Below are 14,271 nucleotides of genomic sequence, written 5' to 3'. Positions count from 1 at the left end.
CAGATCGTGTTAACCCCACCATTTTTTGTAGGTGGGACCCATGGAGAGGCATGAAGCTCAATTGCGCATGCGCACATTTCTCCCTTCGTTAATATTTATGACTCTCCTATGGCTTATTGAATATGCTCATTTGGCCACCACATTCAGCATAAATTCCTGTTCCTTTTGTTCCTCCCTCTAAGTATCTGTTTCTGGCTTCTGGCTAGAAGCTATGCTTCCCAGCCTGTCAGAATGGCCACCCCACAGGCTGTAACCCTTTATGAGAAAGAAAGTCTCCCCCTTTTCTAAATTGTAATTTTTTCCAATTTAACACAGTGTTGTCTGAAAAATTCTCCACACAGCTCTCAATCAACAACAAAATTTTGTTCACACCTCCTGTGGTTTGAATGTGTCCCCCAAACTTCATGTGTTAAAAACTTAATCTCCAATTCAAAAGTGTTGGAGGTGGAACCTCTGAGAAGTGATTAGGCCACGAGTCCTCTGCCCTCATAGATGGATTGATGCCATTATGGAAGGAGTGGGTTAGTTATTATAGGAATGGTTTCTTCATTAAAAGAATGAGTTGAACCCCCATATGCTCTCGTCCTTCTGCCATGAGATAACGCAGCAAGAAGGCCTTCACCAGTTGCCAGCACACTGATATTGCCAGCACTCTACTAACCCAGCCTTCAGAACTTGATAAATACATTTCTTTTCTTTTCTTTTTGAATTACCCTGTCTGTGATATTCATGTTACAGAAGCATGAAATAAACTAAGATGCCATCTAAAGTAAAATATCTCTCCCTAGGCTTGGGAATTCTCTGGGCTATTCTTACTCAAGATCTTTTTTTTATTTTTTAGTTTTTATTTTCTTTTGAGACAGAGCCTCACTCTGTCATCCAGGCTGGAGTGCAGTGGCGCGATCTTGGCTCACTGCAACATCCGCCTCCCAGGTTCAAGTGATTCTCTGCCTCAGCCTCCTGAGTAGCTGGGATTACAGGCATAATCCACCATGCCTGGCTAATTTCTTGTATTTTTAGCAGAGATGGGGTTTCACCATGTTAGCCAGGATGGTTTCGATCTCCTGACCTCGTGATCTGCCTGCCTCAGCCTCCCGAAGTGCTGGGATTACAGGCGTGAGTCACCGTGCCTGACCAAGATCTTTATTAATATCACTTTCACATGACCACATGATTTCTAAGAACATTGAATTTGAGTTCAGGCCCCATCAGGCAGGCCTATAACTGACACAGACACCTGGGATTTTATTCACTGAATATTTCTTCTGAGACTAGTAATCAAAGTGAGGGTTAGGTCCAACAAAACCCCCACTGATGGGCCTGAACTCTAATTAAATATTCTTAGAAATCATGTGGTCACATGAAAGTTATATTGATAAAGGTTAGCTTCCTAGCAGATACTTCCCATACAACTCAGAGTAAAGTCCAAAGTTTCCTTGTGACCCCAACAGCCTCTGTGAGCCCCTGCTTTGTTCTAATCTATACTAATGCTACTCACACAGTCCAAGCCAACTCCCACCCTCCACACTGACTCCTCATGGCCTTTGCACTTTCTATTCCTCCCGCAGCGCACTCCTTCACCAGATATTCTAATGATCTCTTCCCTCACATCATTCAGGTCTCTGCTCAAATGTCAGACCTTATCAGAGACGCCTTCCTTGGCCATGCTACTCTAACCCCATCCTAATGGTTTTTAGTCCCTGGGCTCTGCTTTATTTTTCTTCTTACTATTTGTCACAACAAATTATGCATGTACTGTCTGTCTTCCCCAGCTGGAATATAAGGCTCATAAAGACAGGAACTCTGTTTTGTTTCCGATTACATTTCCAGTACCTAAAATAGTACATCGTAAGTACTCAGAAAATATTTATTGAATGAATAAATAAAAGAATAAATGAGTGAGGCTCTACTGGAAATGAAAGCAGCAGGATTGAGGCCTCTTCCAATCCAAAACTGCAGGAGGACTTGGAGGAACAGCTTAGGTCACTGTACTCTGAAGCCAAAGGGTCAATGTGTAGCCCCACATGCAGGAGGATAAAGAAGGGAGGGCTGGGTTGATGGGGCTCTAGGTAGGAATAAGTCCCAGAGGCCTGCAGCCAGATAGGTCTCCTGCCAAATAAACAGATGAGATTGTGGCAGTTGGGGCAGGAGAACAGGGAATCCCTAGGGTGATATCTCTAGAAACGAGAATTGCGGTGCAGGTGGCCTTGTTAGTTGGAGATGGATGGCATGTACTGCCTTTTTATCTGTGACTTCTTTTTTGTAATCTGTCTTTTCAAATCACTTAACCAAATACCAGACTAAAGGAATTCCTGAATTAATTCACAATCTCACTCCTCATTACTGCCACCCCAATGTAGACTCAGAGAGTACCACATAGCATCTTACTGCAAAACTCTTTCCCTTGTGCTAAGTACTTAGAGTATTACGCAATGGCTCTCTAGCCTGTGAGTTTCTTGAGAAAAGCTTGTTATGCTCTTAGCATAGAACACAATGGCCAGCACTTACTATGCACACAATAAATGTCAGATGACTTAATAAGTATATTTGGATAGATCTCCCAGAAGACACTGAGCTAAATATTCATTAACAAGCATCATTAGTTATATGTTATTATTGTCTTATATTCAATTATGCATGAAAAGTTCTGAATGGAGGTTAGTTTGAGAATTGGGAGACTCACAAAATAAATAAGGAATTTCCACAAGTCAAGTAAAGTGTGATAAGACCAAGTGATATTAATAAAATCTTTATATAAAATGTGGACTTTCCAGAGATTTCTACTTAACCAGGGAGAAAAAAAAAGTATGTGAGGAAGATGATTATACTTGTGTATTTTTTATTTTTCAATATTTCAATTTTAGCATTTTGAATACAATTTAAAATTACTGTTAATATTTAGAGTACAAAGAACATATTATCCTTTTTTTTTTCAAAGAAAAGGCTTAGTATTTTCATAAAAACACTGTTTTGTGTGATTTTCCTGAGTGCAGTGGCTCACACCTGTAATCCCAGCACTTTGTGAGGCCAAGGACAGGTGGATTGCTTGAGGTCAGGAGGTCAAGACGAGCCTGGCCAACATGGTGAAACCTCATCTTTACTAAAAATACAAAAATTAGCCAGGCATGGTGATGTGTGCCTGTAGTTCCAGCTACTTGGGAGGCTACTTGTGGAGTCCCAGCACAAGAATCTCTTGAACCCAGGAGGTAGAGGTTGCAGTGAGTCAAAATCACATCACTGCACTCCAGCCTGGGAGACAGAGTGAGACCCTGTCTCAAAAAATAATTAATTAATTAATTGAATGTGATAATTATTTAATGTGATAATAATTAAATGTGAAAATTAATTAATTAACGTGATTTTTATATCCTAGGTTAATTTTTTTCTTACAAGTAAAATATTCCATATGGTTAATTCAGTAACATTTGTCAAATGCATATAATGTGCAAGTCAATATGCTAGGCTCAGTTAAAGAACACAAGTTTCAAATAACAAAAACTCTATGGTGGACTTACTAAGCTCTATATATTCTTTTGAAATTGCTATTTATATTTATTTACATTTATATATTTATTAAATCTATTTACATGTTATATTTATATTAAAACCTCTTTGTAGGTAGACATACTGTATATGAAATGTCTTTAACCATATAGTGATACATGATATATCTTGACCATAACTACATATAGTCTCTAATGTGAGCGTTGTTTTTGCTCCCAATACCAATATCATCACTACAGTGAAGTAATACTTCACATTCTTCATCTCAACACTCATTTTTAATAAATGACCTCAAACATCATGCTCCAAAAGAGCAACCTTCTCATGGCTTTCCAGTGCACTGAGTACAAAACCTACTCCAATGCCCCCTCCCCAAATATGTGAGGCTGGCTCCTTATTCTCTCACAGGTTCTAGTTCAAATGCCTCAAATGAGGGAGGTCTTCCTTGACCAGCTGATCTAAATGAGCCCATGCACTCTCTATGACATCAGATTCTTTACTTTCCTTACGGCACTTTTGACTGCCAGAAGTTGCCTTGCTCATTTATATGTTTCCTGTTTGTCTCCTCCATTTACAATGTAAGCTCCTCCATAACTTTTTGTTTTGGTCATTACTGGATCCCCAGCTGGCAGCACAAATATTTAATGAATCCTTTATTAATTAATAAACTTTCTCCTGAGCCAAGTTTACTTTTTAATGCATGTCATAAGAGCTTTTATGTGTCTTATAAGTAAACAAATGTATAAGGCATGAATTCCTACACAGTGTTCTGTGTTATTGTTGTGTAAGAAGCTCTGTCTCATATTTGACAAAATGAGTCACAAATATAATTTAACAGCACCTACTGAATGAATCTCCCTAAATTATCATTTGTTGAACAAATGAACAAAAATAGTTTTGTTCAAAATTATTGACTGAGATCCGTAAAGGAGAATAGAGTTATTACAATATAATAATATCCTTCAACTTTTAGAAGAAAACCAAAACTTTTTTTATTTCAGTTGTAAATTATTTTTGTAGGAATATAGTAGTTGTGGAAAAATTGAAACTGGCACTCAAAAACCACCTCAAATCGACTGCTACAGTAAGTTTAATAGTTCTCTTTACTCTCAATAAGTGTTTTTAGACAATAAAATACCCCGCAGAGGTATGTGTAAGATCCAAATTCCTCTTCTGGAATAAGTCAAAGTTCATTGCCATAAAACTAGGTACTGTGATGTGGTTGAATTTTGTTTGGAAAGGAGAGTAAAACCAGAAGTTTCAAAATTCAGGAACTTTGTTTCTGGGCAATCAGTGACTAACATTACGGAAGTTTTCTAGGGGAAAAATCTCAAGCATTTTCATGGCTGGGTGAGGTGGCTCATGCCTATAATCCCAGCACTTTGGGAGGTTGAGGCAGGTGGATTACCTGAGGTCAGGAGTTCGAGACGAGCCTGGCCAACATGGTGAAACTCCATCTCTACTAAAAATAACAACAACAACAAAAAAATTAGCCTGGCGTGGTGATGTACCCCTGTAATCCCAGCTACTCGGGAGGCTGAGGGAGGAAAATCGCTTGAACCTGGGAGGTGGAGATTGCAGTATGCTGAGATCATGCCACTGCACTCCAGCCTGACTGGTGACAGAGCGACACTCGGTCTGAAAATAAATAAATAAATAAATAAATTAATTAATTAATTAATTAAATAAAATAAACAAACTCAGGCATTTCAGATTCCACCTCCCAGCAAAACTTGGTCTAAGGTCACCTGCTGAGGATATAGCCATGGACAAAACAGATACAGGCCTTCTTTCACTTGGGTTACAGCCCCAGTGAAAAGCGCAGTTAGAACACTCCATGACTACTAGGACCTAATATCCAAGGCTATAGAGGTGGGGCTGTCAGGGGTTTAGCTCTGCAAAAAGGGGCTCTCAACCTACATCAATCAACTTCTCTCATGGGCTGCCCCACAGTAAAGTCTGAAGAGTCCCCAAACAGGATGTGTATAACACTGGCTTTCAAAAAATCATTCACAAGCTACTTTTTTCTGTCATGGGCCCCTATCTGCATGTTCAGAAACACTTATAAGTAAATTTTAAACAGTGAAATGAATCACAATATCTCACACAGTCTACATTCTAAAAGGGAGATTTGGGTAACAAAGGAACAAAATCAGCAGTTAGCATAAACTATTCCTTTTTTCAAAATGGTATCTTTTTAAAATTTAAAAATAAAAACAACCACCTAGTGAGAGCATGTGGAGGGTAGTTCCATGCACTGTCAGTCATAACTTCAGTTATTTGCAAATCAGTTTGGCATTAAGTATCAAGAGCCTGAAATTTTCATACACTTTGACCCAGGAATTATCGTTCCATGAATCTTTTTTAAAGAAGTAATCTGATAAACATATATAAAATGGAATATAAATGCATTTATAACCCTTATGCACTAAAAAGAGAATCTGAAATTTGAAGAAAGAGTCATCAAAGTGCCATTTATAATACCAAATATTTGGAAATGGCCTAAAAGTCCAATTTTAAGGGACTAGTTAATAAATTATGATATGTCCACATAATCCAATATTATACTGACATTAATAAAGCTTGCCTAGAAGTTGGAAAATATTTAAGACATAAGATTAAGCAAACAGAGTAGGTTGTAATACGCTATTAAGCAATATGGAAAAAATCATTAAAAATAAGGAGAAAGAAAATGCCAGAATGTTACGAGTGCCTTTGGGTCACAGGATTACAGGCAAATTTTCTCCCTGACTTTTTACACTTAATGTATTTCCCAAGGTTTTTATTGGGAGTGTGTATCGCCTTCATGATTAGAAAATATAACATCTCTTCAGAAATGCTAACTCCATTTTATGACAAATACTTGCACATGTATGTTCACAAAGTCGATCTGACTGACTTTGCCAAGGGAAACAAAATTTGTGTCTCTCCTATGCCAACCTCAGCTTAGAGACAGTACTGAGATTCTTTGGATTCATCCTGTATTTAAGCCCAAAGATGTTGACTCTCAAAAGGAAAATATTTTTTTTTCTCCCCAGCAGTTGCTAATCTATCAGCACCTCTGTGATTAGCTCACTATTTACAAGAAAGAGCCTACCCTTATTCAGCATTGCTTTCGTGTCATGAGCCTCTAATATTCTTTCCATATCTCTACCAGCTTTATTTCAAAGCATCGTAATCATTTGTTTACATATTATTCTATTGAGTTGTTCTAAAAGTTATATACATAGTTGTTTTACCTCTCCGAATAGGCTACAAGGTTCTCATAAATACTTCTATTTTTATACACTTTCTCATTCCCCTTCCTCTTGTCGTACATATATACACAGTTGATTGCACACACATCAGTCACATACCTAAGCAGATACAAATTTGACTTTGTATTTGTTGGGAAACGATATGATGTCACTCACATTCTACTAGTAACTCATTTTATTTAGAGCATCCTCGAGTACACAGCTTTATAACTTGAGTGTGTTTCATGAACCTACTACATTCAGCATGTGCTAGCGAGTGTCCTCTCTCCCTCTCTATATGTATCTACTTCTTAATTTTTCATATTTCAGGGCAGAGTATCTGTATGTATAAAGGTAAATTCAGGCCATGGCAGCTGGCAGAGGTCCCTTCTCTTGAACTGAAATCAGTGACTTAAATTAAGCCTTCCAAACATCTGACTCGCTGACGTATCTACCCTGCATAATGATAGAGATCCTGTACTGAGGGGAAAAAAACCTACTAGATTATTAAGTTTTCTGCCAAAGCTGGATATAATCCTGCTGGACAATTCTCTTCAGACAGTCTGCTCTTATCTCACAGATGTCTAAAAGTTAGCTTACTGTCTTCCTTCACAACTATATGCCCCTGCTGATTTCCCTATTTCCATCTCTCAGACTTGATATTGACCTTGTCCTGCTAGCACCAGGATGACTCCCTGAAGATCCAGGAAGAGGTCTGGATTCCAACAGATCTGGGTTCCATGCCAGCTCTTTCACTTTCCAGTCTGGCTCCAGGAGCCTAGGCCAGTCACTTAACCTTCTGAGTCTCCATTTCCCGGCTCAAGAAAAGTGGTGGTGGAGGGGAGGCATAATATTTACCCTTCTGGAACTTATAATGAAGATTTAGTGAGATTACGTATCTAAGGCACATGGCCTTACAAATGTTAGCTCCTTTCCCTGACAGTGCCTGACAACTAATAAAATCCTGTCTCCCTCTGAGGAGCTGCCCATTCCATATTCTTATCGACTTACACCAGGAAGGATATTTAAAGCCATGGCAGATGGTAGAGTTCCTGTTCTCAGGTCAACAATCAAACCCCAGTTGTTCTATTGATCTGCCCATCTGTTCGACTTCCTGATAATTCTCCCATTCCCTTTCCTTGCTATACCCCAAACCCTAAACCCAGAATCGATGCATGTGATATTCTTTCCTTTCCAAGAATTTCTTACCTTGACATTCTTGTCCAGGTAGGCTCTGAACATGAATGCCATGTGCTTTCACCCTAATAACTTCTGTTCTGTGCCTTCTATTTGACCTGGAATTCTGGTACTCTCATTTCCTATCAGAAGGGCCAGCCTTTAGCTGGTCCTTCAGTGTGGCCTGATACAGTGAATTTGAGGCTGAGAGGTAGTTTTGCATAGTGGTTAAAGCAAGGCTTTGATGTCCGACTGCCAGGATTTGATTTCCAGCTGTACTGTCCAATGGCCTCATAACCTTCAGTAAGTTATTTACCTCCCTGACTTTGAGTTTTCTCTCATTGGAGGGCTATTGTGAGATTTCTATAACATTAATATAATAACTTTAAAGTATGTAACGTGAACCTACCATACTAAGTAGATCCTCGGTAAATGTCAGTTCTATGCATGCCCCTAGCACTCATGGTGACTATAGGCCTCCTGTCTACACAATCCATTTGCTATTAACCTATCTACCATGCACAGCCATTTCACCTACTGGCCCAGGCTGACTTCCTAGTCTACATCCTCCTGGTCTATTTCATTGCACAAATGCTTCTGTTAACACAGATTCTCCTTCACATTGCGATATAACCTCACAAGAACTTCATAATATTGCTCACAAATTCTTGCTGACAATACTCTAATTGGAAACCTATCATCTTATGCCTCCTAAATGATAATCCTAATCTGTGCCTGCCACTCCCCTCTGCCCATTTCCAACAACCCAATGAATTTGCATAAACAATAGTCCTGTGTTAATCACTTCAGCTCCCTGTTCAAATTTTCACTGGCTCTACAATGGCCAAAGTAGGGGGTCTCCAATCTCATCATCACTAGATGGGCAGGGCTTTTGGAAACAAAATCTCTGGGCTGGAAATAAGACACAGGGATATTTGCTAGAAGTACATAGATATGAATAAATGGTGGCTTCCCATTCAATAGTATTCTGGAAGCAATCCTCCTTTTAATAAAGTTTAAATATGAGGGCATTATTTCATAACTGGGCTATACCTTGCTTGGGAGAAAGGTCTCACTTTTGGGATATGCATAGTCTTGGCATCTGAGATGCTTCCATGCGCAAACTCCAGATCATTGTGCAGAGGGCTGTCCCAAAAAACGAAGGAATTATTCCCAATAATAGACACATTGTTTTTGATTGGCAGCATTATTTTTTGGGGAGAACCACACCTCTATGCAATCTTGACAGAACTGCCTATCATAGTGCCCAACCAGCCTTCTCCTCCTCATCCCAGCACCAGAACCACATATACACAGGGTTGGGCACACGATTTAGTCCAATGCAATCAGAGTAGCACTCTCTGCTAGATGCAGAGACCAATTCAATTACCACTGATCAGGGCCAATCAGAGACCTTCAAGGAGATTTATAAAAATGGGACCTGGAAGAGAAAGGACCTCTTTTTTTCATAGATGAAAAGCCCAGGAATGTGGGTTTAGAACTACCCACAGTCATCTTTCTCCATACTCAGAAAAAGAGTGCCTCAGAATACAGCTGACCCAGAGAGAAATGGGGCCGAGAAACGGGGAGAGAGAGAAATAACCCCAATAAAGTTGTGTAAGTCTCTGAGTTCCAGCCATGACTGAAGCAAGGACTTTCTGGTCACATGAGCCAATAAGTCCTTTCTTGCTTTACCTAGTTAAATATTCACACATGCAAGCAAATGAATCCTGAGTAACTCCCTTCTACATGAACACAGAGTGGGGTAGTGAACAGAGTGGGGTGGTAAGCGGGGACTTGTCCCCCCTTGGTGTACTTCATGCTCAGGGCAGAGTGATTAGGGCTCTATAGGAAGGAATGTACAGATGCTCATCTTACAGCTTGCTAGATTTCTATGCCTTCTGTGTAATTTCACCTCTGGTGACAAAGTTTCCAAAGCACAACTTGCAGAATGCACCCGATCAGTTAGTGATACAGTGGCCCCAGAATCCTCGCCTTTATATGAAATACATAGATTTCCTTTTTCCAGCATCACTAAAAGCTCTTGGAAGAGTCCTATCAATTACTCTGTGGTAGTCAAACCCCCAGAATTCCTGCTGGGGAAGAGGGGACCTTAGGGGAGGAGTGGGCACAGAACAAGAGCAGTCAGATTAAACATCAATAATCAGAATTCAAGGCATTTCAGGAAGTCTTGAGCTCATAACGGGAGACTTCTGTGTTCCAGAATGTAACCTAAATTCTTACTCAGAAATTCAACTTCACTTAAAATCTGACCCTAACCTTATGTCTCTCCCCTGTGTACTCAGGGTTTCCAAAGTGAGCTTTAGCTTCTCCTATCTCTACAAATCCTGCAGAAAGGCAGTGGCGCATCCTGGTGCAGATGTGCTTTGCAGTAGTAGTCCTGGCTTCATCACCTTTCTGCTCTAATTACTTCTGAGGGTTGTCATGAAAATCAATCGCCATCATTTGTGAAAATTCATGGAAAACCACCCAGTACTAACTGAAAGTTGGTATTTTTATTATTTTATTATGTATTTTCAATTCACATAATCAATGTTAGGCCAGATGTCCCAGACCAGACATCTTTTACTTCTCTTTGCCATTTCCCATTCAATACAACTAGCAAGACCCTCCGGCCTGGCTTCCTTTGACCAAAACCCTACAAACCACCCTCCTACACACACACACACTGATTTCTGTCTCTCTTTAATTCTGCCAGAATTTGCCTTGCGGCATTTTTAAAAGAGAACATAAAGATCGCCAGTCCAAAGCCCTCATTCTGCAGATAAGGGCACCAAGAACCAAAAAGGCAGAGGAACTTACCCACGTACCCACAGCCACCTAATCAGTGATTCAGTCAAGATGACAACTCCCCATCCAGGTCCCTCTGCAACACACTATACTGCTTCCCAGTCTGCACTGGTCCCCTGCTGCTCTCAGACCACCTCAGCTGCCAAGTGATCTGTGGTATATTTATCAGTCCCCTCTCCATCAGCCTACAAGCCCATAGAAAAGGCCTGGAGGGGTAGCTAGGATGACACCACAACAAGCACTCACTGATGTTTTCTGAGGTTTTGAGCACATATCAGATCTCAGCAGACAAAACACAGTGTAAGTCCAGGAACAAGTGGATCTGCTTGATAAAACGGTAAATCAGATATACATTCCTTAAGAAAATGAGGTCCATCTCATTGCAGGTTTAGTTTTCTGTCGCTACACAAGTTATTTTTCCTCTTTTAAATTCTACCCTCTATTTGATAAGTAATGTGTATGACTACAAGGGCTTATTTTTTATCCTCTACTAATTTTGCTTAAGAAATGTAAAAGGTGACATTTGCTTTTATCTTTGTTCTTATCTATCTTTCTAAGCTAAATATGAATTTCTTTCCTTTATGCTAAGAGTCATCATGAGAAGTAGAGTATTTAATCAATCAGTTCAGATCTGCTCCCTCTATATGTCAGTAGTTATCCTTTTCTGTCCAATGAGCTATTGTCAAAATTCTGAAGCTACACAAGTCCAAATATAGCAATCTAACTCTTGGAGTATTCAAAAGCTTCACAAAAAATTCCACTAAGTTAAAATAACAAGTACAGCCATCCCTCTTTACAATAATCTTTCCTGAAGAATCCCTTCTGATTTTGCGTGTCTTTAGACACTATACACATTGACATAGACCTGCCTCAAAGGCAACAGGTGAATCCTTTCTATGCTAACTGGCTGGAAATTACATACAGGGACTTCCCACACAACTCTACTGAAGGCTTTCCCAGCCTAGAGACAAAGCTAATTATAACCAGGGTTACAAATTATAGCTAAATTATCTCATAATTATGAGCTATCTAGTAGGACTTGATTAAAAATCATTCTCAGTGTGTATGTTTTACAGTTAAAAAATCATAATGTTAAATTGTCAAAGCATTTAACTACAGTTTCCAGTTAATGGAAGCATTATTTTCTGTTTAGAAGGACTTCTATTCTTCACTTGAGGTGTTTAAAAAGAATGAAACTACAACCACATGCTTCTGTGTAGGTAAACAGTGGGAAAATAAAGTAAGGTTTTAAAAGTTTCAAAATTAAGTCTACTTTTCACAAAATGATAATGTTTTCTAGTATCAGTAGCCAAATAACAAACTGAAGGTCTTTTTGTAAGTGTTTCCATGATTCAAGAAATGACAAAGTAAATAGCTTTCACAACCTCTGGTAATATTTATGCATACAGCCCTATAGAAAGTGTGCCTCTGAACTTGGTTTGATTGCAAAACCAAGAATTCAATATTCTGTCTCACAAACAAGAATAATTATCGATTCTTGAAATGTTTTCTATGCAGTTGTCCATAACTACTTCTGAAGGTATTCAGAAGAGACAAGGCAAGAGACACTTTAGTCCAACATATTTAGTTTTTAAATACACCAGAGTAAGGTGGATGGGGGCTGATTACAATTAGTCAATTACATGTATATGCTGCCTTTCTCTCTGACATTACCAATGCCTGATACTGAACAATGAATTGTTACATAAAAAACACACACACACACACACACACACAAACACACGCACACATTTCTCTAAATCAAACAGCAGTAAATACAGAGAGCTTGCGCCTACACAACATGAAGTGTTGGCTTGAACAATTTATAGCAAAAGAATGGTTAATGAAGCAAATCTTAGAAGCCTTCAGTCCTTTCTCTTACAGACAAGACTACAGGGAGAAGAGTAGTGCTGAATTTTGCAAATAATTGCTTTGCCTCTCCATTTTGCCTGTGTAGATTCTGCCCCATCCAAATACTGCTTTAGGAAACCCTGACCATACTTTGCTCAATCACAAATTAACGCTGTGGACATTACAGAGAATGCTGACTCTCAGGAACCGAGACAAAGGAGGGTGTTGCTTGGAGAAACCCAGCCAGGCCCTCCAGTACTCCGGGTTCTTAGAGGCTGCCCCGCACAGCTTCTCTCGCGCTCCAGGCACTGGGGAGTCCGGACCCGGTGGCGGACTTGGTTTGTTTCCCAAACTTTAGGAGAGACAGCGTTTACCTAACTCTGGAGGCTGCAGCGGAGAGGAGGGCAGGGGGCTGAAGAAGTGCCCGGTTTCAGCTGCGGTGGCCGCCCACCCAACTCCCCACTTGCGGCAGCACCCTTTCCTTCCCCTCACCTGTCCTGAGCACCGGGCCCTGGGGGTCGGGTCGCCTCTCCGGGTTCGCAGTCCTGGTCTCACTCCAGGAGCTGTCGGGACGTCGGGCGCCTCTGGAGGCGGACGAAGAAGGCGGCGGGGTCGGGGGCGTCAGCGGGAATCTCGGCCGCCGTGGGCAGCCGCGGTCTCCCTCCCCATCCCAGGGCTCGGGCGGCCACCGCGGACGGATGAGTCAGGCGAGGGGGCGGGCGGCAAGGGGTGCAAGCGGGCGGAGGGTGGGGGCGCCCCTATGCCCGCGCTGGGGGGGCACCGGCGGCCTCCGGGCATGGGACGCGCTGCTGCCGGTGCTCACAGAGGGCCTCCGCCATCCGGGCGCAGAGTGCAGGCGCGCCTGCCCTCGGAGGGCACCAGGCACAGCGAGCTGGGCAGGGGAGAGGGAGTCGCCGCTCAGGCGGCGCCGCCACCGTGTCCAAGAAAGACAAAAGGGACCGGGGATGGGAAGGGAAAAGTTTTCTGCTGGGCTCCAGATGGATCCCAGCCCCAAACCTCACACCACAAAGCCCAGAAGAGGCGGGTTGGGGGCGGGGGCCGGGGTGGGCTTCCAGGGGCGTCGCTGTGCGCCTGCGACCCCGTACGGTGCCAATCTTGCCGCCGCCCCAAAACCTGTGGGAAACCCCAGTCCTGCCACCCCCTCCTGGAGGACGCAGCCAGGATCCGCTCCTCCCTCTGCAGGAACCCAGGCCGGCCGATCCGCGCCCCGGCCACAAAGTTGCACTTCGAGAGCCCGAATCACCCGCAGACAAAACCCATCTTTGGGAACAAAGTACCCGCTTCCAGGCGCTCTTCCCGGGCTGTAAGGCTGGCGTGCGGAAACAGACACACCCACCCGCGGGGCCCGCCTCTCGCTACCGCGGGACCACGGGTTCCAGAGCCGGGGACCCGGCTCCCCCAGTTCTCCGGAGCAGCTGGGGAGCTCCAGCCGACTCGGGGTGTTCCCGAAGCAGGCGCCGCAGGACCCTGGCTCCACGCCCCTCGAACGCTTTCTGCTCAGATGCAGCCCGGCGGGCCGGGGTCCCCCTGGCGGACTGCGCGGGCGCTGCGCGAGCAAAGTCAAACCTGGCCGGAACAGACGCGGCCGAGGCCCGCTCCGTCCACGTGTCCCGCCGGCCCAGAAAGGGACTCCGGAGAACGGCTTGGGGGGCGAGAACCATGGGCGGGGGGA

General features: G+C 42.4%; 1 protein-coding gene across 2 annotated transcripts in view; it reads right to left on the bottom strand.

Annotated features, from left to right (window-relative positions):
• TMEM200A (transmembrane protein 200A) overlaps nucleotides 1-14,068 on the bottom strand; it is a 78,588-nt gene extending 64,520 nt beyond the window's left edge. The window contains exons 1-2 of one of the 2 annotated variants that reach the window (XM_065543393.2): nucleotides 13,877-14,068; nucleotides 13,071-13,162 (exon numbers count right to left, since the gene is read on the bottom strand). The gene's annotated coding sequence lies outside the window, so the exon portion shown is untranslated. The remainder of the gene's footprint in view (nucleotides 1-13,070; nucleotides 13,163-13,876) is intronic. The other variant, XM_065543395.2, reaches the window with a different exon arrangement.
• Between the last annotated feature and the right edge of the window lie 203 nt (nucleotides 14,069-14,271).

Source organism: Macaca fascicularis, chromosome 4 (assembly GCF_037993035.2).
Source record: "Macaca fascicularis isolate 582-1 chromosome 4, T2T-MFA8v1.1".
NCBI classification, from domain to species: Eukaryota; Metazoa; Chordata; class Mammalia; order Primates; family Cercopithecidae; genus Macaca; species Macaca fascicularis.
This window is presented reverse-complemented; position numbering and strand designations above follow the sequence as displayed.